The sequence below is a fragment of the Macaca fascicularis genome, chromosome X (assembly GCF_037993035.2).
Source record: "Macaca fascicularis isolate 582-1 chromosome X, T2T-MFA8v1.1".
Classification (NCBI taxonomy): domain Eukaryota; kingdom Metazoa; phylum Chordata; class Mammalia; order Primates; family Cercopithecidae; genus Macaca; species Macaca fascicularis.
In genome coordinates, this window is record NC_088395.1 from 11,102,355 (window position 1) to 11,127,900 (window position 25,546).

The following is a 25,546-nucleotide window of genomic DNA, read 5'->3' on the forward strand; positions in this document are numbered from 1 at the left end:
ACTTATAAGTGGGGGTTAAACATTTAGTACACATGGATACAAAGAAGGGAACAACAGATACCAGTGCCTACTTGAGGGTGGAGGGTGGGAGGAGAGTGAGGATCGAAAAACTACCTATTGAGTACTATGTTTACTACATGGTTGATGAAATAATCACTACACCACACCCCCACAACGTGCAATTTACCTATATAACAAACCTGCATGTGTACCTTTGAAACTAAAAATGTTTTTTTTTAAAAAAAGAAATTACTTTTCCACCAATAATTTGCTATGTGACCTTGGAAAAGTTAATTAACTTGATTAGCAGCCTCAGTTAGTTGCCTACCCAACAGTGATTTCCCCTTCCCTCCCCCTTCCAAAGAGAGGTCTAATGTTATTTGGCTATTCAACCTTCCCCTACGTGACCAAGGGTAGATGACCCATCCAGACTGCAAAGATAGATCCTCATTATTTTTAGTCCATTGTGGTTATACTATTCCATTTGCCGGGAATATTTTAAGAAGGGAAATGCATATCAGATTAAGTTTGGTTGCATAACCACAAAAAAGAGCAAGAAATAAAAATAACAGTAGTTTTAAATAAGATGCAAATATAATTCCCTGGGGAATTATATTTATCTATTGGGGAAAAGAAGACAGGTGTTAGGCAACAGGGGGCACCCTGTTCAGGAGTAGATAGATGCATCCGGGATGAGGCTCCCAACTAGCTTACTTTTCTGCCATTTTGCTGTGCTATCTCAGGTCCAGCACTGCTGCTAGGAGCTCTGGACAACTTCAGCCAACAGGAAGCCCTTACTGCGGGGGACTCAGTCACATGATGACAGTTAGCTATACAGGAGGTAGTGAAAGGAAGGCGGGGGAAATGCAAGGAGAAGGGGAGGCAACTAGTAGTCATTTTCACAGCATGTGGCCCAATTCCCGCCTATGAAATATGAAGCTTCTGGGAAAGTCTCCTGCCATGAAATAGAAACAGAAAGAGATAAACTGTACTTCTCCCTCTGATCGATGTCACATCTCAATGTGATGTCTGAAACTGATGCAGCCATCTTGGTACCAGCCTGAGAGCAAAGCCAACAATACACAGAGCAGGACAGAGCCTGCGGAGAGAAGGACCCAACATCCTGACATTCTGTACAGTACCCAGATCCTAGGCCATGCTGGACTTCTTGTCATCTTAGATGGCAATTTCATTACTGTTTATTTCCAATGGAGGGGGAGTCTTCTGTTACTTACAGCCAAACGTCTCAAATTCATTCGCCCTATCCAATAGGCCTTACAAATTTAAAGACAGTCATTTCTCCCTCTTGGTTTGTATTTTCACAAGCTAAAAAATTCTAGAGACATAGAAGATCAATCAATTCTCGTTTTAATCACTATTATCAAAATATATCTTGATTAATGCCTTAGCAATATTAAGTAATGTATATGCCTACAATGATTGTGTTATAGTCATATAGACCAAAACAGAAAAGCAGAACAAAAAGATAAAATTCATTAAATATGTCATATTCACATTCATTAAAAAATAATTGTTCATTTATCTTTTGGCTTATTGTTTTTTAAAATGAATGCAGAAAACCATAAAATATTTCCGGTATTGGGGTTCCAATTCCTGGCCTTACCACTTGCATTGTGATCTAAGACAAATAATTTAATCTGTGAGAGCCATAGTTTTTTATATATTAAAAATGGGAGAGGAATACCACTGGTTTTAGTCAGCCTTGGCTGCCAAAACAAAATATCATAGACTGGCTGGTGTAAACTACAGACATTTACTTTTCACAGTTCTGGAGGCTGGACATCTGAGATCATGGTGCCAGCAAAGTTCAGTTCTGACGAGGGATCTCTTCTTAGCTTGCAGACAGCCACCTTCTCACTGTGTTCTCACATGGCAGGGAAAGAGCAAGGTCTGGTCCCTTCCTCTTCTTGGAATAATTGCACTAATCCCATCATGGGAGCCCCACTCTCATGAACTCAGCTAAACCTAGTCACTCCCCAAAGGCCCTACCTGCAAATAGCATCACACTGGCTATAGGGCTAGCCTTCAACATAGGAATTTTGGTGGGACACAAACATTCAGTCCATAAAACCATCTCTTCTTAAGAATGTGGGAAGGTTGAAAAAATATGTAAGTGGCATAATGGCAGTTATATAGTAGTTACTCAATAACTGGCAACTATGACATCATGGGCAGCCAGTGAGGATACAAAGTTAATAGATCTGATTCAATATTTCATTCATTCGTTTATACATACATACATTTATATTCCACCTAGTTCCAGAAGGCATTGAAAGCAGAAGGAAAGCAAATATAAAAATTATTGCAATGTTTTAAGTTATAGAATAAATTGTATCTATCAAGAAATTATGGGTACATAAAGAGACAGCAGAAACTAAGAGACATCAGATGACACAAAGGAGCAGAAACCATGAGGGAAAGAGAAGAAAAGTCAAGGAAAGGTATTTGAGAGTAGACTAGAGCGATGTGGGTAAATGAGGGAGGTGGGGAGAAAGAAAGAAAGCTAGTTAGCTAGGTAGAGAAGTCAAGTCTACAGCCTGGTAAACGTCAAACGTTACTAGAGTCATACTTTGCACAGGGATGAGTTTCCTTTGAGTCTTGCATGGGGTGGTGTTCAGTTTTCACAAGGGCTAAGATGTTTTTCTCCTTTTAAGTTCTTTCCTGTGTAACTTTACAATGGATTTCTGCTACCTGAAATAACCAAGTGTGTCTTTGTTCCTTGCAACATGGAAGAACATAAGACAAAGTGGTAGCCTAAGCCACAGAATTGATAAAAGGGTGGAAGAAATGTGTCTACAGTGAGAGAAGAAGAGGCCTAAGATGGAAGTATGTTTAAGCAGCAGATGAGGGATAACATGCCTTCAAAGGAGAGCAAGACATATTACTTCCAGAAGTAGAAGGAGAAATAACAGAGTTATGGAAAAGGGAAGAAAAGAGGTGGTCAGGAAAAAAAAAAAAGCTGGATTCAGAGGTTCCAGAGGTAGCATGCAATAAGGACTCACTCTCCTGAATTCACAGTAAAGTTGCCTATAACCCTGAAAACAGAAGACTCAAAGGAGTGATGGGATAGAAGCCAGATAACAGAGAGTTCAGGAGTAGATAGATGAGCATGTGAACTAGCTTTGAGTGTAAACTATTCTTATGAGAGATTTAGTTGCAAAAGAGAGATGGCTTTCAGAAGAGGTTTGCTCAAGGAAGGGTTTTGACAAGACAAGATGACTGAGTGTGTAGAAGTTGAGGCTGGGGGAGAGTTAAGATGATGCTATCTGGAGTGACCCTGATGAAGCAGAACTGCATGGGATTTGGACAGGATGGCAGATGCCTTTGCCTCTGAGATGGGAGGAAATGGGGTCTGTGCTGCCCATTTTATGATGAATCTTTGACTACAAGGACAAATTGACCCAGTACTTTCATGTAGAACTAGCTATAACAAAGGAATATTTAAAGTTTTAAGTGAGGTTGTTTTAACCTCACCAAGTATTATGTATAAATAGTATGGTCATTTAAAATTTCCCAATTATTGCTATTTGTTCTGGATCTTATGCTCATATCACAAGAACACTGATGGGGCTGAGTTTCTGGAAGTGACAGATCTTGTACTTGTGGCTGGCTAATGAATCACCCAGGAAGTTTGAGAGACCAGGATGTTACCTCCAGATTGTGGGGTTTCCAGGCTTCCGCCCTATCAGGCAGGCACATCTGCTTCTCCAGATGAAGGAAGCAAAACCAGAATAGAAGAGTCAGTTGGCAAAGTAACAAGGTCAATTCTTGCCCTCTCCTTCCTGGTTTCCTGCACTGACCTGGGACTATCTACGTGAACTGCCTTCAACCAATTCTGCACTCTGCAAAAAGAATTAAAGCAGGAAGGACTACACTGTTCTCCTCTTTCAGCATCCCTGAAATGGCATCTGACTCATTTACTAAACCCACAAGTTTTGACTGATCTATGCTGTGCACTAGACTCTGTCCTAGGCACTGGAGAAAGCATGGTGATAGTAAAATAGTTTTCCTATGTAGCATAGATTGCCATGGGTCTTGCATGAGGACTAATTGTTAATAAGGATTCTTGTTGCTTATCTAAACGGATGCATCTGTAAATCTTGCTTGAGCATATTGCATTACTGTTTACAAAAGGGTAAGGTTGCTGTTTATTTTTCAGCATGGAAGATGCACACATTGTACTTTTCATTTACAAGATACAGCTCAGGGTGAACAAAGCCTTAGGATAAATACTCTTTTCTAAAACACACAAAAGATGATAAACTCCAAAGCTTACATGTGTTCTAATTTTCATCATGGCCCATTTGGCCCAGGGTTCCGTATCTGTCAGAAGATCCAGGTGACATATTAGGGAGGGTAAGGTTTTAGCTATCATCTAAAATAGGATTCTTATCCCTCCTCCAATTCTAACTTCCCAACCTGCCTTAATTATCACATTTGGATTCATCTTTCATGAATTAAAATATTAGACTATATCACTTCTTAAAATACAGGATAGAAATAGAACCAGGATGCTTGCAATTTATGACTTCCATGAAGTTAACTCTAATTTTATGTTTCCTAATATTGCTGTTGTCAAGCTTAAAGGGTATTACCTAGTCCTGTTAAGTTCTGTTGTGTCTTGTCCATCTCATATCTCTGTAGCTTATAAAGTACCTGACAAAGAAGGAAAGAGCTTGATAAATATTTGTGGAATAAAATAATTTAATCAATAACTAATTGTCACCCATTTAAATTCATAGACTTTAAATTTCCTGTCTCTCTAGTTTCATGTTTTACAGTTTAAAGAATCCTGATATTTTGGTAGATTCTCACCAAATAAGACTTAGGTGCCCATATGACCCAGTTTGCTTAGTGCAGTTCTAGTGCATGCCTAATGTGCCAGGGTAATTATTCCTAGTGATCTTTTCCCTTTCAAAAGTATCCCAATTTGAATGACCTTCTAACCACTATTCTCCTGGGTCCCTTGAGCCCCTCTGTAAAATTCCACATGTGCATTTCAGAAGCTGGAGAAAGCTTTCTTTTTACAGGACATTGTGGTAGTTTCTGTTTGTTTTTTTGCCTACTCCCCTTCCTGATGATGAAGTGTCTCTATGAACCTTCAGACTACTGGGCAGGGGTTGTCTAGGAAAAGTCTAGGGCCATGCTTTTCAAATTTTAGTGTGCTTTAATGTATCACTGGGGGCTTCTGTGAAAATGTAGATCCTATTCAGCAGGTCTGGAATGGGGCTACTGATACTGTTGGGCTGAAGACAGCACTTTGAGTAACAAGAGTCTCCAAGTTTTCCTAGTTAGCCATGACTTAGAGCCCAGCTATTATGACATAACATTGCTTACTGCTCAACAACATCCTCGTTAGAAGCCACAGAACTGAGGTCAAACCTTGCCCTCATTACTTATACCTTTGTGACCTTACACAAAGTATTGATCTCTCTAAAGCTCAGTTTTCTCACATATGAGATACAAACAATAACAATTATCTCAGAGGAATGATGTGAAGATTAAATGAAATAATAAATATAAAACAGTACTATTTTCCCTCACTGTAAATGTTCAAAAATGGTGGTAGCTGAAATTGTCATCATCATAGTCAGAGTGTAGTTTGAATTCCTCCCCCGTTCTCTCTGTCCAGTTCTTCCCTGCGATTTCCCCCATTTTACTCAAAGCTTAACATCAGAAGGTACTTGTTTAGATAAATATCAGAGGGTAATGAGCAGAGCTAGACAGTGCCTTAAAAATGGACACCAGGATATGCTAAATTATCAAGTTGTCAGTACATGCAGGAATTACAATCAAGGTTTGGACAGATCCACAGGAAAGGCCAAAAGTTGGTAATTAATGCCAATTCATAGATACTTAATTATCACTTGACTGGATTAAATTCCCTGGGCTGAGGCTGCCTCCTTTAGTTAGCATGCGTCAATAGCAGCAGTCAGAAGCAATTCAATTGCATATACTCTTCTAAAACCCAGAATTACCAGCAGAAGAAAGAATGAATATTAGAAAAATAGAAAAGTTGAACAGATCAACTTATCAACCTAGATCTTGTTTTAAACTTTGTCTCCTCCTTTTCCTAATTGGGTATCAGGTAGCAGAATTCCAAGTATTCCAGTTTCACTTACTTTATTTTAGCCTTTCAAAAGTTACATAATCTAAACCTTCGTTTTAACTCATGGAAAGTGATAGGAGTGAAATAGCATTTTGTAAATAACAACTTACTATTTAAACCTATAGCATCAACATCATTGTTGCAGTCATCAAAATTGTTATTCTCTTCCTCATCTTTAAGTTCCTTTCTGGTTATAAACATTTCTCTTTCCTCTGATGTCAGTCCTAATGTAGGACCCACGTTCTTTCTCGCTGGGTAGAGTCACCAATGAAAGAAGAAAAGTGATATCAGAAACTTGGATAATTTTCTTACTAGAAAATCTCTACTTAGTCATTGTAAAACTGGATGTTGAGTTTGAAATGACAATGTGCTATAGGTTCACCTCCTACAATTCAAAGCTCACTATAGACTATACTTTTCCATTGATTAATTCATTGACTTATTCATTGTACACATGCTTAGACCATAGTACCTATGTCATGAAGAACATAATCAAATGTCTCTCCCTAATGAGAACTCACAGAACTACCAGAGCATGCTTCCTGAGGCCCATCACACTCTACAGGTCAATCATGATTCCATCTTGTGTTAACTATTCTTGATGCTTACATGGCAGGCCATTTTCAAAGTATGCCTACCAAAACAAAACAAAACAAAACAAAAAATATGTTCTTAACAAAGATTGGCCCAACTATCACAATGACTGGAAGGCCTACTTATAGAGATAGTAGAAATAACTAATTTATATTTTCCACCAGTGTTGCACTGAGCACTGACAGATCTTACTTATCTTACTTGATGGATAAGTCTCAAAATCCCTTAAGAAGATTTCTATGTAGAAAGGAAGAGAAATCACCAGCATATTTTCATTATCGGACTGGAGGGATGGCTGTTTCCTAGAGAACAGCAGCCAGGATATGTACAACATTAAAATTAACATGGTCCCTTAAGTGTTTCTCTCACCAGATTTGTTCTACAAGCACACAGCTATTTATCCTCTAAGCAAGGGTCAGCCAACTATAATCCATGGACCAAATCCAGCCCATCACCTGTTATTGTAAATAAAGTTTTATTGGAACCAGTCATGCACATTCATTTGTGTATTGTCTATGACTGTTTTGTACTCAAATGGCAGAGTTGTGACAGAGATCTTATGGTCAGCAAAGACTAAAATATTTACTATCTGGTCTTACTAAAAGACCATGCTACTTTACCAAAAACAACAACAACAAAACCATTAAGCTTGCATTGACATTTCAGTGATTTAGTTTGAAGAATTCATAGATATCTTTAATAATTTTAAATTACTATAATCCTTAATATAGTTAATTAAAAGCTACCATGAAGAGGTCTGGAATAAAAATTTCTATGCAAATATCCCTTTGGTATATGGTTAATCACTAACAAAATAATCAAATATTATTTATGAGAAAGATAATGCCTAGTTTTATATATTGGAATCTTAATGAAAAAGATAAGAAGTAAACATATTCAATAGCTCTGATTTCTGCCAGTATATCATAAAGTAAATACTAGTACTTGAGCTCATGCTCATATCCTAAGTATCTACATAATAATTTGGAATAGATGAGTTGATCCAAGACTCTGCTGTAAGTACTACAGGAAATGTCTCTGTAAAAGTATATTATCATTTTAATCTAGATTTAATGTATCTCATTATATGCTTTTAACAATGTATATGTGTAATCATTTGAGAATCTAGAGCCCAAATGAAAAAATATATATTTAAATGGAGAAGAGGGTTATTTCTGTATCCTGCATTAGTTAATTTTAAGACATAAATATCTAAAGTTGATAAAACAAAAGGGGAAACAAGCCCATCTGCAGAAATAATTTTGCAACTTATATCCAAGCTACTTTTGAAATATAGAACCTCCTTTCTCCTTTCAAAGACCCTCAAGTATTTGCTATAGCTTTATTATTAAAATATCTAGATGTGTCATTATAATCAGATGGAAAATTCAGCAAAATTATGTTTCCTTAGTAAATAAAGTATATACTGACTATATGTTTATATATTAACTTTTTCCCATGTGAAACCAGTATTTAAAACTAAACATTTTTCTCACTACAGATACTTTTTGACTAATGAGTCAGTGATTATATACCAAGTGAATATTAATAAAGAATAGATTTTTTAAAAATCACGTTCACTTTATGATATTGATCTCATATTCCTCATTCTACGTACATTGTACAGAATAGTTAAGAAAGTATTGTTGGCCGGGCGCGGTGGCTCATGCCTGTAATCCCAGCACTTTGGGAGGCCGAGGAGGGAGGATCACAAGGTCAGTAGAAGGAGACCATGGCTAACATGGTGAAACACCGCCTCTACTTAAAATACAAAAAAATTAGCCGGGCATGGTGGCACGTGCCTGTAGTCCCAGCTACTCAGAAGGCTGAGGCAGGAGAATGACCTGAACCCATGAGGCAAAGCTTGCAGTGAGCCGAAATCATGCCACTGCACTCCAGCCTGGGTGATAGAGTGAGACTCCATCTCAAAAAAAAAAAAAAAAAAAGAAAAAAAAAAAGAAAAAAAAGAAAGAAAGAAACTATTGTTATTGTTAACTTCATTGGGACAATGATTTACAATTCTACTTATGCTGAAAGGTTAAGGAAAGACTTTGGAAATTCAAAAGCCAACCACAATTAATATTGCTTTATTCTTTTCTTTCTTATCAGGTACAAAAAATTTGAAATGCTTATAGAATGCTTGTCATATGTAAATATTGAAATAAAAATTATTCATACAAATCCCTAAACATGAAACTAAAGATTCTAATAATTCTGAATTTTTAAATATGAATATTTTCTAATTTTTTCTCACACACACACACACACACACACATAAATATATATATGTACACTTTTAAAATTAGGATGCTAAATCTCTGCCCATCTGTGTCAGCCTTTTAAAGAGCTTGTGATTCCCAATCTGCAATCCCAGGATACACAGATGTTAGTAGGTGAGACAACAGACCAACAAATTCCTGCTTGGCAAGTAAAATAAAAAGTAAAACGTAAAACAGGAGATCTTGTTTTCTCTACTTTGGGGAAAATAAATCAAAACAAAACAAAATCATCACCAGCCCTCTCAAGTTCATAATAAAGACACTGTTTAAAACAAAGAGAGAGACAGAAAAAAGCAAATGATAGCAATATTTATCCCTGAAGCATGGTGGCTAAAAAATGTGACCGAAGTACTTCCTAACTATTGAAAATTAAATTACTGGTTTTGTGGATTTGAAAAATAGAAGGTTTGCATTTCAAGCATATAAATAACATGAAATAATTCTGTCTTCACTTTGAAAGGGCTATTTAGCAAAAGAATGTGACATTCTGAAGGACACACTTTGGGGATGAAATTTAAGCAAAGGTCACATCTCAAATTCAACCAGCCTTTTTCACTTGGGCTGCAGTGGAATGGAATGATTGAACAAGTGTGAACTCCTAGGCAGGGTGGGCATAGGTGGAGTTAGTGGGTAAATTTGATTTGTTTGGTAAGGTTAGTGAGATAAATTTATTTCCTTTGGAGTGGGATTCTAGGTGCTGAAAAATAAAACACGGTGTTTGTAGCCACATTTCTTTACTGCATTTTCAAAATTTATCCAAATGAGATTAAGTTGATTGGTACTCTACAGAGGTAACAGCCACCTACCATTCTGATTAATATTTCAATGAGGAAGCAATGTCTTATTATTAATTGAGACCAAGCAATTATCAGCCTTTTGACTCTATAACATAAAATAAAATAATCAAGACCAATCTCCCATGGAAATTATCTGAAGATACAACCACAAGCCTGTTGAGGTAAAGGACTGGAGTTTGAAGGGGCTCTCCCTCCTTCACAGAAGCACTATGGCCTAGCTACCCTCTCCGTAGTAGTAATATGGAGTGGGCCTAAGAGAGAACAGCTTTAAAATTCAAAACAAGATCCTGGAGGACTGTAGTTGACTTGGCCAGGTACTTAGGAGCCACAATTTTGCTCTTAAAGAGGCTTTGAGTAGTCACTCCCTCTCAGGTAGGCTCTAGGGTGGAGATTCAGTGTTTGTCATCCTTGGGACATCTCAAACAAGAGACGTGGAGGCTATAAAGAAAACCTCTGAGGAAGACTATTCATTGGGACAGGGCAGATATTAAATATTTCCAGCATCACGAAATTTCCTATTGGACAATGCTGTATATCTAGGTGCTATAAAATTTAAAGTGTTAGCCTTTTAAAATTTATCTGCAACCATTTCTTCTCTTAATTCCCCAGAAGTAGGCAATCTAATACCACCTCTGGAGCCACTATTTCAATGAATAATCATATGTTTGCTTAGTCAAATTGGAAAATCAAATAAATCTGAAAGAGTATGTTGTCCCTGGAATGTGCTAATTTCTTGTTACTCACTGCTATGCATAAGGAATTAAACTAAAACCTGTCCTTCACATCAACAGACAAAAAGGGCTTTCTTTGTCTGACTATCTAAATTGACTTCCCACACAGGAACCTAAGTGATAGCAAGCTGTTAACAATGGTTGACTCATCCTTTAAACATCAGGTCTCCTTTATGTCATATCTCTGATTGTCACCTTTTGAGAAAGCTTCCCTAACCATACTACTGACTCCCCTCCATCATTCTATCCCCTTATCTTCTGTATCACCACCTGGCATATTATATACTTATTGGCTTGTCAGTCTCCCTATTCTACAGCATCTCTTCAAAAGAAAGTATTATATTTTATTCACTGATGTATTCCTAATGCCTAGAACAGCATCTCAGTTTTGTTTACTTTATATATGCTTAGTAAATACTTTAGAATGAATTTATGAGTGAAACCTCCAGAAAGCAGATGCAAAATTTTGTTTGTATACATTCCTCTAGAGAGCAAATGTGTAACTCAGATCTTATTCTGAACAGATTTGTTCTGGGGTTTAAAAAGACTAAGAACCTGAGTTATACACATATTATGCCATTTCATTATCAGCAACATCATTCTCTGCAATGTCCATACAGGAAAGTTCTGCAACTGATCAAATGCTCACTTTATTAGAATCATACAAAATAAATATAAGTTGAAAAAGCAATGACATGAAACGTTTATATTTGAAAGGCTTGTTGTTGTTGTTGCTGTAATTGTAAAAAAAATTACACCAAAAAGAACTTCATCTATCCTAGGTAATTTAGATCACTCCAAATTCTATTCTGACCTTTCTTATTAAACATACCTATATATTTACACATGTGTAATCAGTAATGATGTACCTTTTGTCTTTGATATTTCCTTAGAGATTTTAGCAGGAGCTCCAAAAGGCTCAAGTTTGGCTGCAGAACATGGGGCATTTTTATGTAGATCTGGGTTGTGATTCTCAGTACCAATGGCTTCTCCCTGCTATGTCTGCTTTCCCGCCTCCCATTTGTCAAGATATAAACCGCACAGTCACAGCTGAAGAAGCCACAAAAGTTAAACAATGTGTGTACATGAAGATAAGAATTCTGCATGAGAGCAAGCGTTAGAAGAGGAAGCTAAGAAGGACAGAAAAAGAAATTGAGTCAATGTGGTGTAAAAATAGAGACCAAGAGGGCTCAAAGGAAAGTGATAAGAAAATTAAATTAGAGAGAAAAAGCCAGGAAGATAAAGCAAGTTCAAATAATCCATAAATAGCCAAATGAATAAGAAATACAAAGAAAATACTAAGAAGGAGTAAAGGATAGTAACAATAAGGGAAAAAAGAAATGTGTAGCAAGGGAAAAAGAGATGGTAAAAAAGGATAAACAGTGATATAGCATGAAAAGAGAAAACCAAAGAAGGCTGTAAATACAGAAGAGAGAAAATAACAAGATGATCATGTGCAAATACAAACATAGTGAGATGCGACAAGGAGAGAAATAACAGAAACTCGTCTATTGGCAGAAAGATGGTCTCCCAAAGATGTCCACACACCAATCCCTGGAACCTGTGAATATTTTGACTGACATGGTAATAGGAGCATTGCAGATATGATTAAGTGTACAGACCTTGAGAAGGAGAAATTATCCTGGATTATCCAGGTAAAACCAATCTAATCCCATGAGTCTTTAAAAGTGAGACTCTCCCAAATTGGAGTCTGTCAAAGGGAAATGGAAGAAAAGCACAAAGGCACAGGGAGATGCAACATTGTTGACTTTCAAGATGGAAGAAGGGCCCAAAAGCCAATGAATGAGGGCAGCTTCTATTAACAGAGGCTGAAAAGGTGAGGATCTGCCCCTGGAGCCTCCCGAAGGAACCCTGCTGACACCCTGATTTTAGTCTAGTGAGATCTCTGTCAGAATTCTAATCTACATAACTAGAAGACAAATACATTTGTAGTATTTTAAGACACTAAATTTGTGGTAATTTATTATTGCATCAATAGAAGACTAATACATATGAGATCACAAATTATTACAGCAGAATGCTTATTTTGTGCAGCACAATTGATAAAATCATGCTTGGGTGTCATTTTACAGCATACAAAGCCCTTTCCCATACATTGTCTGGTCTGATCCTTCTAAGACCTGTGGAATATAAGCAAAGACCATCAATTCTACCCCTGCTGATGAGACAAGGGGGGCCCAGAGAGGTACCATGTCCAAGGTCTTGGTACTAAATGTTAGAATTAAGGACAGAATGAGCTCTCCAAGACCTCAGTTTGCTTCCATAGTAAAACCATGATTGCCAGCAAGACATTCACATCTAATAAACTCAAGAGCACAATTAAAATAATTTGCCTGGTTCAATACTCTGGCACTTTGATGGCCTGAAGAGCAAAATTCTTCCAGTGTGAGTCCCATACCTCATGCTTCAACTTGCACACTCCAAATGATCTATCCCTCTGTTAAATGGAATGGGATTCATTGTTTCCTTGTTGTTCCACTTTCCCAGAAAGGTAAGCTCTTTTTCCAACTAGTGCCCAGCATAGTGCTTGGCACAAAATGGATCCCAAAGTTTTGTGTTAATTTAATTGAATCAAGAACACAGAAACGTGATGCTAAACGAAAGAAGCCAGTCACAAAGGACCACATCTTGTATGATTTCATTCCTATGAAATGCCTAGAATAGGCAAATCTATAGAGGCAGAAAGCAGATTAGTGTTTGCAAGGGCTGATGGGTGATGGGGAAAATAGGGTGTGACTGCTAATGGGTATGGAGTTTCCTTTGGAGTGATGAAATGTTTTAAAATTGATTGTGGTAATGGATGCACAACTAGAGGAATGTACTAAAAGCCATTGAATTGCACACTTTAAATCAGTTAATTGTATGGTATGTGAATCAGAGCTCAATAATGTTATTAAATTTTTAAAAAGATTATATCAATTTCCTCATTTGCCCCATATTCTGCTTAAAATCCAGAAGACTTATTTCAATGTCACCTTTGATTAGTCCCCCTTGTGAGGTTTTTAGTAGTAGCATTTGCTACCATTCATTTGTTGCCAAAATTCAATTGAGGCTGAGGGCTTATAACAGTGAGACAGATAGGTCCAAGACAGAAAAAGTAAGAAGGATGGCAACTGGAAGGGAGCATTGAGAAGAGGAGCCAAGGAACTGATCCATGGGTCCAAATGCAGGACATACATATCAGATCTAGGAAAAGAGCGTTTCTGGTCAAGATGAAAGGGACTGTTTTCATGATGGATACAAGCAGCACGTCATTGTTACCTGCTGACAGTCTGGGCCAGGATGGGGAAGAAGGGCTCTTCCCGGCATCTACATGGAGTACCACTGGCATGGACACAGTAATGGCTCTAGACTGTGTGGCACATGTGGGCACCCCAATGGTTTGCTGCGTATAGTGTCATCTGAGAAAGAAGAGGAGGATGCTACCTGTACTTGACAGGATGAGTTTGGGTATTCAAATGAAAACAGCCCCCTCCAGGGACTATGGAACATGACTGGTGGGAATTTTCATTGTTTCTTTGTTTAACAGCTTTATTGATATATATTTTACATATCATAAAATTCAACAATTTCAAGCATGCAATTCAATGACTTTTAGAAAACTTACCAAGTGGTGCTACCATCACCATAAACCAGTTTTAGAACACTTTCTTCATCCCAATAAGATCCTTCATGGACATGGTTACTTTTAATAAAAACTCACTCATTAAATATCAGGTGTGACCAGGAGAGAAACATGGGTTTCATCTATAGACAACCAGAATATTTTTTCTTTCTCCAAAATTCTTCCATAACTACCCTTTCCATTCCCCAAGACCATCCTCTGCTTCAGAGCTTCATGATCCCAGTTCCATAACACTACAAAAGTCTCACAGGTAATATGTCTAGGGACAGCCAAACCATTCCTTCTAACTCATGGTTGTATTTACCTTCTTAAAATCCCTGTTCCATCATTCCATTATCTCTTCCTATTGCATCAGCTACAAACACTTAAGGCTTGGGTACCATTATTGTTTGGCCATGAACTCACTTTGTCTCAGTTGAAGACCTGGCACCAGATTATTTCTATGGCACTTTCACATAATACTATGATTCTTTTGGCTGGCTTTTAAACTCCTCTATAATTTGAGTCAGCACTTTCTATCCAGTTTTATTTTTGATTCTTTCTCAATAAGCATGATCTACTTTACTCAAGCCAACTTTCTCATCATCCAACATGTTGATAGACCCTTCTCTTCACGGTTTCATCAATACTATTACCTTTACTTGGAAAATTCTTTTCTTCTCTACTCATGTGTATCAGTCAGCTACTGCTGTGTAATAACCTACTCGGAAACTGGAGAGTGGTTGATCCTGAATGGACTAGCTCATGCATCTGCAGGGGCTGTGCTCTAGGCTTGGCTTGGGTGGAGTTGCTTAGTTATGCAGCTCTACTCCACGTGTCTCTCATTCCTCTCCACCAATCCAGCTCAGACATGTCTTTCTCATGGCCATGGCAGAAGCACAAGTGGGCAAGTGTGAACAAGCAAGGCCTCTTGAGGTCTAGGATCACAACAGGTATGCCATCACTTCTCCATGTCCCTATTGGCCAAAGTCAGTCAAAAGGCTGACTCCAGAGTCAGAGGGCACTGCCATGTTACCTAAAGAGCATGTATACAGGGATGAGTGGAACACTGGGTCCATACATGCTACCACACAATCCAAATCCTTCAGATGGATTTCTTGGTCACTGTTGTATTTGGCATAAGAAAGTATTCCAGAAACTGAAGTCTACTGGAACCTTTCAAATATGACAATGAGGGATCTACAAACAAATTAGGTTTTGAAGAGCTGGAATACTATGAGCTCATATTTTAAAAAAAGTATCATCAGGTTTAACAAACAAAATCCTTTAGCAATAAATAGCAATATTTGTATCTTCAGTCCCTGAAAATGTATGATAGAAATGGCTCCACTTATTCATGTGTCTGTTGTTTAGGGCTTGAACTATCCAGAACATAATCTTTAACCTGGAAGTAACCCCAAAGCTTTCTCATGAACTTTCTTCTTGAGATAGGGGAGCTCTGAGATCACCCTTTGGCTAGAGTTGATTAAGGTAGTTAATGAACTTGGTTATCTGGTTTCCTGTGTCAGCCTTAAATTCTACTCTTAGTTATAGGCAAGCAGTAGGAATCTGTGAGATGGGATGGAGGACAGTGAAGTACAAACTACCTAAACACAGATGTTTTGTCTGACATTTTTATCCTTTATAATGCATCCTTGCCTAGAACGTATGCCCCACAAAAATCACCTAAAATACCAAGTGATGAGCAATTATTGAAGAGAAACCCATATAAAAATAATATTTCACTGGTTCTCAGTAGACAATTTGTGATTAGAAAAATGCACAAATAGAGAAGATTACTTATTTGGGCCAGTAAATATGAAACTCAATGTAATTTGCAATTTAGAATTCTGTGGCTCTCCAAAGTGGGTTTTATCTAATTCAGTTTAAGGTTTAATTTTAGATAATCAAACCCCAAATCAAACCTGTGCATATGTTGACATATTTTGAACCTAGACTAAGTCTCTGAGACTTCCCTTCTTAAGTAGAGAAAATAAGAGAAAAAGAACCTTCCTAGATTTTCAGTTGGGTGTGGTTCCTGGATTTGTAACTGCACTGATTTCCCCATGAGTCACATTTGTTCCTAGCGTATGCCAGACTTTCCCCTTTTAGATGCCTGAGGAGATACTTCTATGCGACAACGAAACACTGAAAGTGGTGAGGAAACCATACGATTGTGTCCAGCTCAATAGACACAGAATGATCTGGTGTTTTACAGCAGAGCTTCTCTCCCTTGAGTGTGCAAGAAGAACCTGGGGGCTTGTAGAAGCACACATTCCTGAGCTCCAACCATGGAGTTTCCAGTTCACTGGGTCTGGGACAGGGCTCGTGATTCTGCGTTTCTAACAAGCTCCCACTTGTTGCAGATGCTGCTGTTCTGTGGAATACATTTTGAGTAGCACTGGTTTGGAGTACAGTTTCTCAGCCTTGGCCCTATTGGCATCTGGACCAAGTAATTCTCTGTTGTGGGGGCTGCACTGTGCATTACAGGATGTTGAGGGGCATCCTTGGCCTCTACTGACTAGTAGCATCTCTCCAGGTATGACAACCAAAAATATGACAACCAGAGACATTGCCAAGTGTCCTCTGGGAGTCAAATCACCCCCATTGAGAACTACTGGCTTAAATGATGGGTTCTGAATAAAAGAGACCTGAGCTGAAATCTGCCCTAATCATTTGACTACCCATGTGGTTCAGGGGAGCAGTGTCCACATGGCTAAAGCATCGGTATGAGTATGCCTCCCTCATAGAGTTGTTGTAGGGACAGGTTAAGTAAGGATGTATTTAATTGAGTGGCACGGGGCCTGACCCCAAAGCAGCAGTCCATAGGGGTTCCTGAGTATTGTATCAAAAAATCTTTCTATGAGGCAATATCATCCAAACTCTATTTGGAAGGTAAGTAGGGTTACCTACCTAGAAGGGTAAGTTTCCATCTACTAAGTTCAAGTGTGTGCATTATATTTAGAATTCCACTCTTTTCTCAGTTCAGAGGCAATAACAATAAAATAAACCCAACATCTATCTCTATGATCATGAAGCTTAAAATCTAGTTTCATGGCTAATACACTAAGCATATTTTTATGACCCTGAAATAATCTTGATTTGAAACATAGATTTGTTTTTCAAGTTGTTTCCGAAGCAAAATGCTTTGTCAGTTTGTCAAATCCCTTTCATCCGAACGACCATAGAAGATAAAAACCAGTTGTTGTCCAAAGAACAAAAGTAACCAAGGGGGCTGAGATAAAAATCTCAGGCAAAACTGGTGAAAAGGGTAAAGCTGTATTTACATATCTCATATCCTATCAATACCCTCCCATAAGGAGCACTAGTGTTAGTTTTTCCTTTCGCCACCAGGGGGAGAACCAAACTTTCTCACACAGTCACACATTTGTCAGATGTGCGTTACAGAGGCTGGCAGACCAGGGTTGAACAAAGCTTTTAGTTACTTCCTACCAGGATAAAAATATCTGCTGGCATGAATTCACGAGAGAAGGCTGTACGAACCACTTTTGTATACAAGGTCTTTTAAGCTTTTTTATTCCAAACACTGCAGCAACAACTATTTTTGATCCTGGGAGTCAAGAGACGACAAAGTTAACTATCTCTGGGTCTTCTTGCTTTCTTTACATTTAAGATGAGGCATTAGGAATAAGACAAGTAAAATTAATGTTACATAAGACATAAATGTACATTTGGCTCCCTTTAGCTTCCTCAAGATGATGACAATTAAAAGATGATGACAATTGTGATGACAGTGGTGGTGACTGACTGTAATGTTCGTTGTGGTAGTGATGGCAGTAATGATGATTAAGATGATAATGGTGATGGAAATTTTAGCTAAATATAATGAACACCTACCACCATAAGATAGATCCTTGGCTAAGCAACTTATATTAGTAGCTAATTAAAACCTTACCCTAACTTTAAGAGGAAAACATGGAGCTTTCTTCATTTACTTATTAAAATTTTAAAGTTAGAGGAAGTTTGGGCATCCTGATCACTGCCAGAAACCTTTGAACCCCCCACCACAGGAAAAAATAAATAAGTAAATAGATAGATATAAAAGTGATTGGTAATTAAATGTTATATTAATAATAATTAAATAAAGAGTGTTTTTATGCTCAGATACGATTCTACAGAGCTGTATTTGTGAAGGCTAGCTCTTCATATGATAAACTATTGGCCTATTTTCATTGATGTCCCAAGAAAATAAGGCAAGAATACACATATGGATCCTGCTATGTACTCAGAAATTTTTCTTATTACAATCCACTCTTTATAATTTTGTCTATCTTTGCAACTTATTTAGAGTGCATGTTATATATAAAATAATAATGCATATTTCCATGTAACTTCCTGTGAATCTGTAAATATTTCATAATTTAAAACCTTTTTAAAAAGTGAAAAAAAATACAGTGAAAAGTTTCACTATAGTGAAAAAAAGTGAAAAGTTTCAGATTTCATGAATTTAACAAAAGAAAAATGGTTTACAATAGTTTCACTGCCTATTGTAGCAAAAAAACTATTTTTGCTATCTAGATTTATATATTTAGTAGAAAGAATGACACTTTACACATATACTCTCACACTCACAAAAACACTGTATCAAATCACAGAATATACAGGGAAAAATGCAGGATGTAGAGAAGAGGTGGAGTTTGTTATTCCAAGAAACATTTGTTTCTGGTTGTTACTTTCTAAGTAAGGCCTGTCGGATACTATAAGCATTTTGCAAGTAGGCAAGGTATAGTATAACAAATAAGTAAATTATTTTTTCGACATATTGTTTACAAATCTAAATTAAAACAAACAAACAAACCGGAAAACTCAAGCTTGTAATAATGGGGAATTGTGATACAGTCTAAGTGAATGTAGGCCTTCATTTCAACTCCCGTCTAGAAAATCACCAGAGTTTAGAAGCATTTTCATAGTTAGAGAATTTTTGTTGTTGTTGTTGAGATGGAGTCTCGCTCTGCTGCCCAGGCTGGAGTGCAGTGGTGCAATCTCGGCTCACTGCAAGCTCCATCCGCTGGGTTCACGCCATTCTCCTGCCTCAGCCTCCTGAGTAGCTGGGACTACAGGCACCCGCCACCATGCCCGGCTAATTTTTTTGTGTTTTTAGGAGAGACAGGGTTTCACTGTGTTAGCCAGGATGGTCTGGATTTCCTGACCTCGTGGTCCACCCACCTTGGCCTCCCAAAATGCTGGGATTACAGGCGTGAGCCACCACACCTGGCCAAGAATATTTTTATGATTTAAAATGAAGTAATGATGTCATTTTTTAGACTCAATTGTTTTCATGGATCTTGGTGAGTTCTTGCAAAGTGGCAATTGTGTTCATATTTCTGCCTAAAACCATGGGCCCTAAGTTAGCAGTGTGACTTCTTGAAAGCCCTGCATTAATTATACTTCTAATAAAATTCCTTCTATCGTTGAGCCAGTTGCAACAGCAAGTTTTATTTTTGTCAAGAACAAAAACACTTTATTAGCTCCAGTGATTATAGCCTTCCTATCTGAAGCTCAAATTAATTTAAAGAAATAACAAAAAATGCCTTCTTAACATATGAACAATTTTGATTGACAATAAAAGCTGGCATTTAATAATAATAATAATAATAATAATAATAATAATAATAATGCAGCTTTGTCATCTTGGAATAAACAAAAGGTGTAGCTCCCCCAAAAATACCCAGAATAAACATCACTTGCATGTCTGAGTCTGAAACATGGGTACATGTATTGATTAAACTGTCTCCTAAATGACTACAGATTCACTGAGTTTTTGCCCAAACAAATCAAAGAAATGAGGAAACCAAAGACAATGACAAAATTACAAATGAAAATTCACCTGTAATGAAAGTCAGAAACAATCAGGTCAAAGCAGCTTATACTGACATCAAGTTTCACTTGGCTTTGTCTGTTAGAAATTTACCTCAATGGAAAAGTGGATGTGGCATCTCTAGTCATATTTTTAGTGATGATAATTATGATTTGGTGGGTGAATATACAAACTCCACATTATTTATTAGATACATTATTTCCTCTTGGCTAAAATCACTTTGGAGCTTAAGCCAAAGCCTTCCCTACATAAATGACATCAATGAGATTGGCATTTACCAGAACATTCCAAAATCAATAAGGCGTGTATTTTTAAGAGCCTTTTTTTGCTATCTTTAGATCAGCAAATGAAGGAGTCCTGAAGAACCAGGACTGGGAGTTCCACAAATAAACAGCATGCTTCATGGTTCCTTGTGGAGAAAAATCTGGAAACTCTCAAGGGGATTTTATTGCTGATCTGAAGTAACTTGACGAAACTCAGGATCCCAAATGAGGGAAATCCTTTGATAGTAAGAGTTTGCCTAATATCTTCTAAGAGTGAATTCTAAAATTAAGAGTTAGGTCTAAGATCAAGTCAAAAAACACTGCAAAAGGGATGCCTCTTAAGATATGTCCCCTTCTCTCTCCCATCACTTTTCCTACAAAACAACCCAGGATGAGGGCAAAACTCACTAAAATAACATTTATGTGAGTTTTATTCTTGAGCCTTGGCCTGTGGTCTCTGCCATTGGTGGCTGTACTGTCCTGATTCAATTTCTACCCCATACCCTAAATCTGTAGTCTCAGATACAAATTATTAACCCATATGAGGACTGAGAGGGTGGTCTGCTCATACATTTCTACCTCTTTTTAAAAGGAACAAAATAGCTACTTCCTGTCATTTCAGAGGAAAACCCACTTTCCACTTTATGTATAAAACTCAGTTGGCTATAACTTATGAAGAAATAAGCTAAGGAGTGATGACTCTTCAGAAAATATGAGTACTGGAGAACTAAGAAATTATCAAACTATAAAAGGAAATAGAGTTTGCATCTGGAAAAGACAACAGGGTGTTTCCCCTTGCCTCTCAGAATAAACTAGAAAAGAAATGAAGTCCATACACACAGTTTTCCTCTTTCTCAGTTGAAATTTGAAAGGAGAGTAAATAAAAGAGTGACAGAATTTTAATGCTTGAAAAAACCACAAAGAACACCATATTGGTTTATAGAAAAAAAGAATAAGGATAAAAAAGTATCTATACGATGGATAATGGGGATGCATAAAAACCATGTGAGAGAATTAAGAATTTCAATTTCAGATAAGATCATGGATCCAAGATCTACCTACTACCAATGCTCTTGTAAAACAACATGATGTGCCCCCAGGTAGCCAAGATTTTGGTCTCTAAAACTTTCACCTAAAAAGTGAAAGACACAGGGATCCTTGAAAAGTAGTTGATTCCATGTCTTGTGGCAGGAAAAACCAGGATGAGTCTGGAACACTTTGCTGTTACCAAGAAGCCTGAATACTTTCAAGGGTGGTGCTAACTGGACAAATGGACCGGCTTAATGCAGTTGTCACTAATGAAAGTATAACAATTTAATCAACAACAAAAAACCCTGTGAAAAGTCATGAGAACACATATACTCAAAAACAACAAATAACATAATCTGCTCAAGAAAGATGTGCATGACTTCCCCCAGGAATATTTACTGGAAATACTTCACATTGATGAACCCAAACACATGCTTGTCAAATTCAAGTTTTGCTAAGTTCCAGGAGGTCAAAGTAGACAATAAAATGTTGCATAGGGTGTTTCAAATTGGGTAGAGAATGCAGAATGATGGTTCTCAACTTTGTCTACACATGAAAATCACTTGAGAAAATTTAAAAAATAACAATGACTGGGCACTATCCCCAGACAAATTAAATCAGAATCTCTGGAGGTGGGGTTTGGGTCCTGGTATGTTTGAAAAGTTCCCCAGACCATTCTAGTAGCAGTGGAGAACCACTGGCCTAGAATCTAGGATAACCAGTCATCCTGGACACTTTCCTGGTTTTAGCACTGAAAAGTCCCATGTCCCAGCAAACCCTTCAGTCCTGGACAAACAAGGATGACTGGTCACCCTCTCCAATCTAGCAATAAAAAGTTGTCACAGAAATTTTCAATAAAAAAATACATAAGAAAACACTGTAAGAAAATTAAGTATAAATGACCATGATTCACCAGACTGCAAGAAAAGGTTGAAGCTTAGAAATTCTTACTACTATATAAATGACTATAGCACAATAAAGGCCCAGTGAGGTTGAGGAATCAGAATGGCAAACCCTAGTTCTTAGTGTCTTGGTCTAAAATCTCTGACTGAAAATCCTGAATTTACAAATTTGAAGTCACATTCTCAACCAATAACTGTATCCATCATTTCTGTTTTCCTTATTTGGGTCAGTAACCTTGCAACTCTGAGAACTATACTAATAGTAATATAATGCTAAGACCAAGGTTAATTCTTTGCTAATAGTGTTGGTGCTGGTACTAATAATGATGATAGTTCTACCATTAACACTATTATGAATACTAATGATAATGCTTCTACTAGTATTAATAGTAATCAGGTACTAGTAGTAATATTGATAAAATACATGGGGCAAATGAAGAAATTAATCAAACTTTGGTATGAATACAATTGAGTTGAGTATAAAAATAACTTCTGGAATCAACATGTTAGGATATGCAAGTTCTATTTGTTCTTTGAAGTATTCGAATTGTTTTGGAGAATCTGACACATTGAACTTACGATTTTAACTAAAATACTTGGGATTTAATGATTTAAGTTTGTAATCTCTGTTTAAGTATTTGAGGAAATCTAGAAGGTTAAATTTTGTAAGGAATATTTAGATGCTCAGTAAAAATTTAAGTGTCAGATTTGAAAGTCTCACTAGCTAGTATTTAAGGGATCAAAAGAAAGGTATTTTGTTTTGTTTTTAAACATTAATGCAAAAATGATAAATTTAAAAAATGAGATGTATAAATTGGGCTTAAAGGCTTAGAAAAGGTGTTTTTAAAAGACTAACTTGATATACTAGTATTACACAAAGTGAGAGTCAATGTTAATATTCTTGTACAAGTGAACCCACAAGCAAAAGCTAAGGCTTTAAAAAACACAAGTGGTGTGATGTTTCTGGAACAGCTGTGGAAGTATGGTCTCAGAGAATACCAGAAGACAGCAAAGACAATTCCTGGAAAATTAGAACAAGAGAAAGGACAGAGCAGACACAGCAAATCTAGCCTTAAGTCTCAACGAAAAGGCCCAAAAGGACCCAACGCTTTGCTGAGTTGTGGGAAGCTCCCCTGCCAAATCTCTGGAATGAACCTGAGATGCCTTTTTGCAGTGACTCAGATATTAGAATTGAAAGAATGTGACATAAGTTTTAGCAATGGGGCAATTTATGATTTATTTTGGAAGAACTATCTGAGGAAATAAGATGAAAGTTGCTGGTGGGGCTTAGCAGAAATGCTCTCAAGCAAGCCAAGGATAAAGATATTTGCAATATTACTTAGAAGACCAAAGGTTGCTAGAAACCACGGAGATCAGGGAGAGGCCAGCAACTACAGGGCTGGAAGGCAGGTGAGCCTATCTTGTGGGAAGGGGAGAGGTGAATCTAGACGTGACGAGATGCCTGAGGCCTAGGATGGTTTGCTTGGCCCAGATCCACCAGCCATAATAGGAACCTGGGAGCCCAGCAGACATGAGGTGTCACATTTAAACGCTTAGGTGGGGCAAACAGGGCCATAAGAACATACATTTTTAAATAAGACACAAACCAAATACACAGGTCTAAAGTTATAAAGTATAGAAAACTTACTTTCCCAGCATCTTGAAACACACTTAATTTACAAAATGTGAGCATGTCATCTAAGGATGGAAACATGAATAAAAAAGAGCACAAAGAAAAGAAAGAAAATTAAACTATAAATAGCAGTAAGGAAAAAGAAATAGAGGGAAATGGTGGTGGTAAACATAGACAGGAACTGCGTATAATGATTTGCTGGCAAAGGAAGAAATACCCACTTAAAAACAATATATTTTTTTAAGGTGGAATGAGGTTAACAGTTGAAATAAAGGCAGCAGTTGAAAGGAAGGCAGCAGTTGAAAGAAGGTCATGGATTAAGAAGGTTGATCCAGCAGTTTCCATGCAAGTCCAGGTCTGCACAAAGGAAAAACACTTGGAAAAAATCATTTGGTTAAAAATAATAACAAGGGATAGGCAGAAGAGTTTGACCAGGATGTTGCAGACAGGAAGAAAGCAGGCTACAGAGAAATGTGGGAAAGTGATCAGTGAAGGAGAAAGGCAGCAAAGCCCCATCTACCTACATCAGTGGGTGTCAACCCTGACTGCACTCTAGAATTACCTGGGGAGCTCTACAAAATACCTATGCACCACCCTCGACCATTGAGCTGGAATCGCTGGGGCTTGGGGATTGGGTATGAAGTGTCTAAAGCTCCCAGGTGATCTCAATTTGCAGCTAGGGCTAAGACCCACTGCTTTGCGTACAGAGACAATAAATGTGAGGTCCCGTATCTCCAAATTATCAGGCCCAAACAGCCACTTGCACCTGAAGCACTCCAATAATTGCAGCCAAAGTCATTTCCTTATTTGAACTTGGCAGGTAAATGACTAGATTTTTCACTTGACTTAAGGAGCTTTAAAATTCAGAAGGAAGAAAGGAAGAAAATTTTCTCAACTAAACTCAGAAAAGGAAGTGAGGAAATACGTTTGGGTGGCTTGTAAGCTATCAATTATTTTACATATTTGGAACCATCTTTAAATAGAAATCCAATGTACCATTGGTCTTCACACTGATAACAATTCACTCAGCCACAAAATAAAAGCTAGCAACACGGAGATAAGAATGTCTTATTTAGGTCACAAAATATCTACAAATTCTTTTTCTGTTTTCATCTCTATTGATCAGTGGTTCTCAACTGGGGGCAGTTTTTTCCCCTCAGGGGATATTTGGCAATATTTCAGACATTTTTTATTGTCATGATTGGCAGCTTGTTATTGGAATCTACTGGGGATCAACCAGGGACACTGCTAAACAACCTACAATGCACGAGAAATCCCTTAAAGAATTATCCAGTCCAAAATATCAATGTGCTGAGGCAGAGAGATCCTGCTCTAGATAGTAAGGTTAACATTTCTGCAAATAATAACTAATACTCTCTATAATAACTATATATTGATACTCTCTACTAATAACTGCCTTTCAACCAAAACACAAATAAAATAAGTTTCAACATGCACCAATTATATGCTGAGGTAAAGAAAAACAAAAAAGTCTCTTACAGAAAATCAAAGCACTAATAAAATTATCTTGTGGGTTTACCACGATGATAGATCAACGACTGGAGAATTAAAGCATTGGCCAACCAAGTGAAGTTGCCAAAGCAAAAACCAAATTTCAAAGCATTTTGATTGTTGGAGTTGAGTTTACACTCAGACAAACTGAGAGTCCTCTAAATAAAGACTTCTGAGCATGCGTTATCATCAATATGTAATAAATTATGCTT

The 25,546-nt window shown here is 37.4% G+C and overlaps 1 protein-coding gene across 12 annotated transcripts in view; it reads right to left on the reverse strand.

Annotated features, from left to right (window-relative positions):
* ARHGAP6 (Rho GTPase activating protein 6) overlaps positions 1-25,546 on the reverse strand; it is a 551,232-nt gene that overhangs the window by 238,279 nt on the left and 287,407 nt on the right. The window contains exons 2-3 of one of the 12 annotated variants that reach the window (XM_065538354.2): positions 6,241-6,381; positions 4,617-4,677 (exon numbers count right to left, since the gene is read on the reverse strand). The exons of 10 other annotated variants lie outside the window; for them this stretch is intronic. The gene's annotated coding sequence lies outside the window, so the exon portion shown is untranslated. The remainder of the gene's footprint in view (positions 1-4,616; positions 4,678-6,240; positions 6,382-25,546) is intronic. One more of the 12 variants, XM_065538356.2, reaches the window with a different exon arrangement.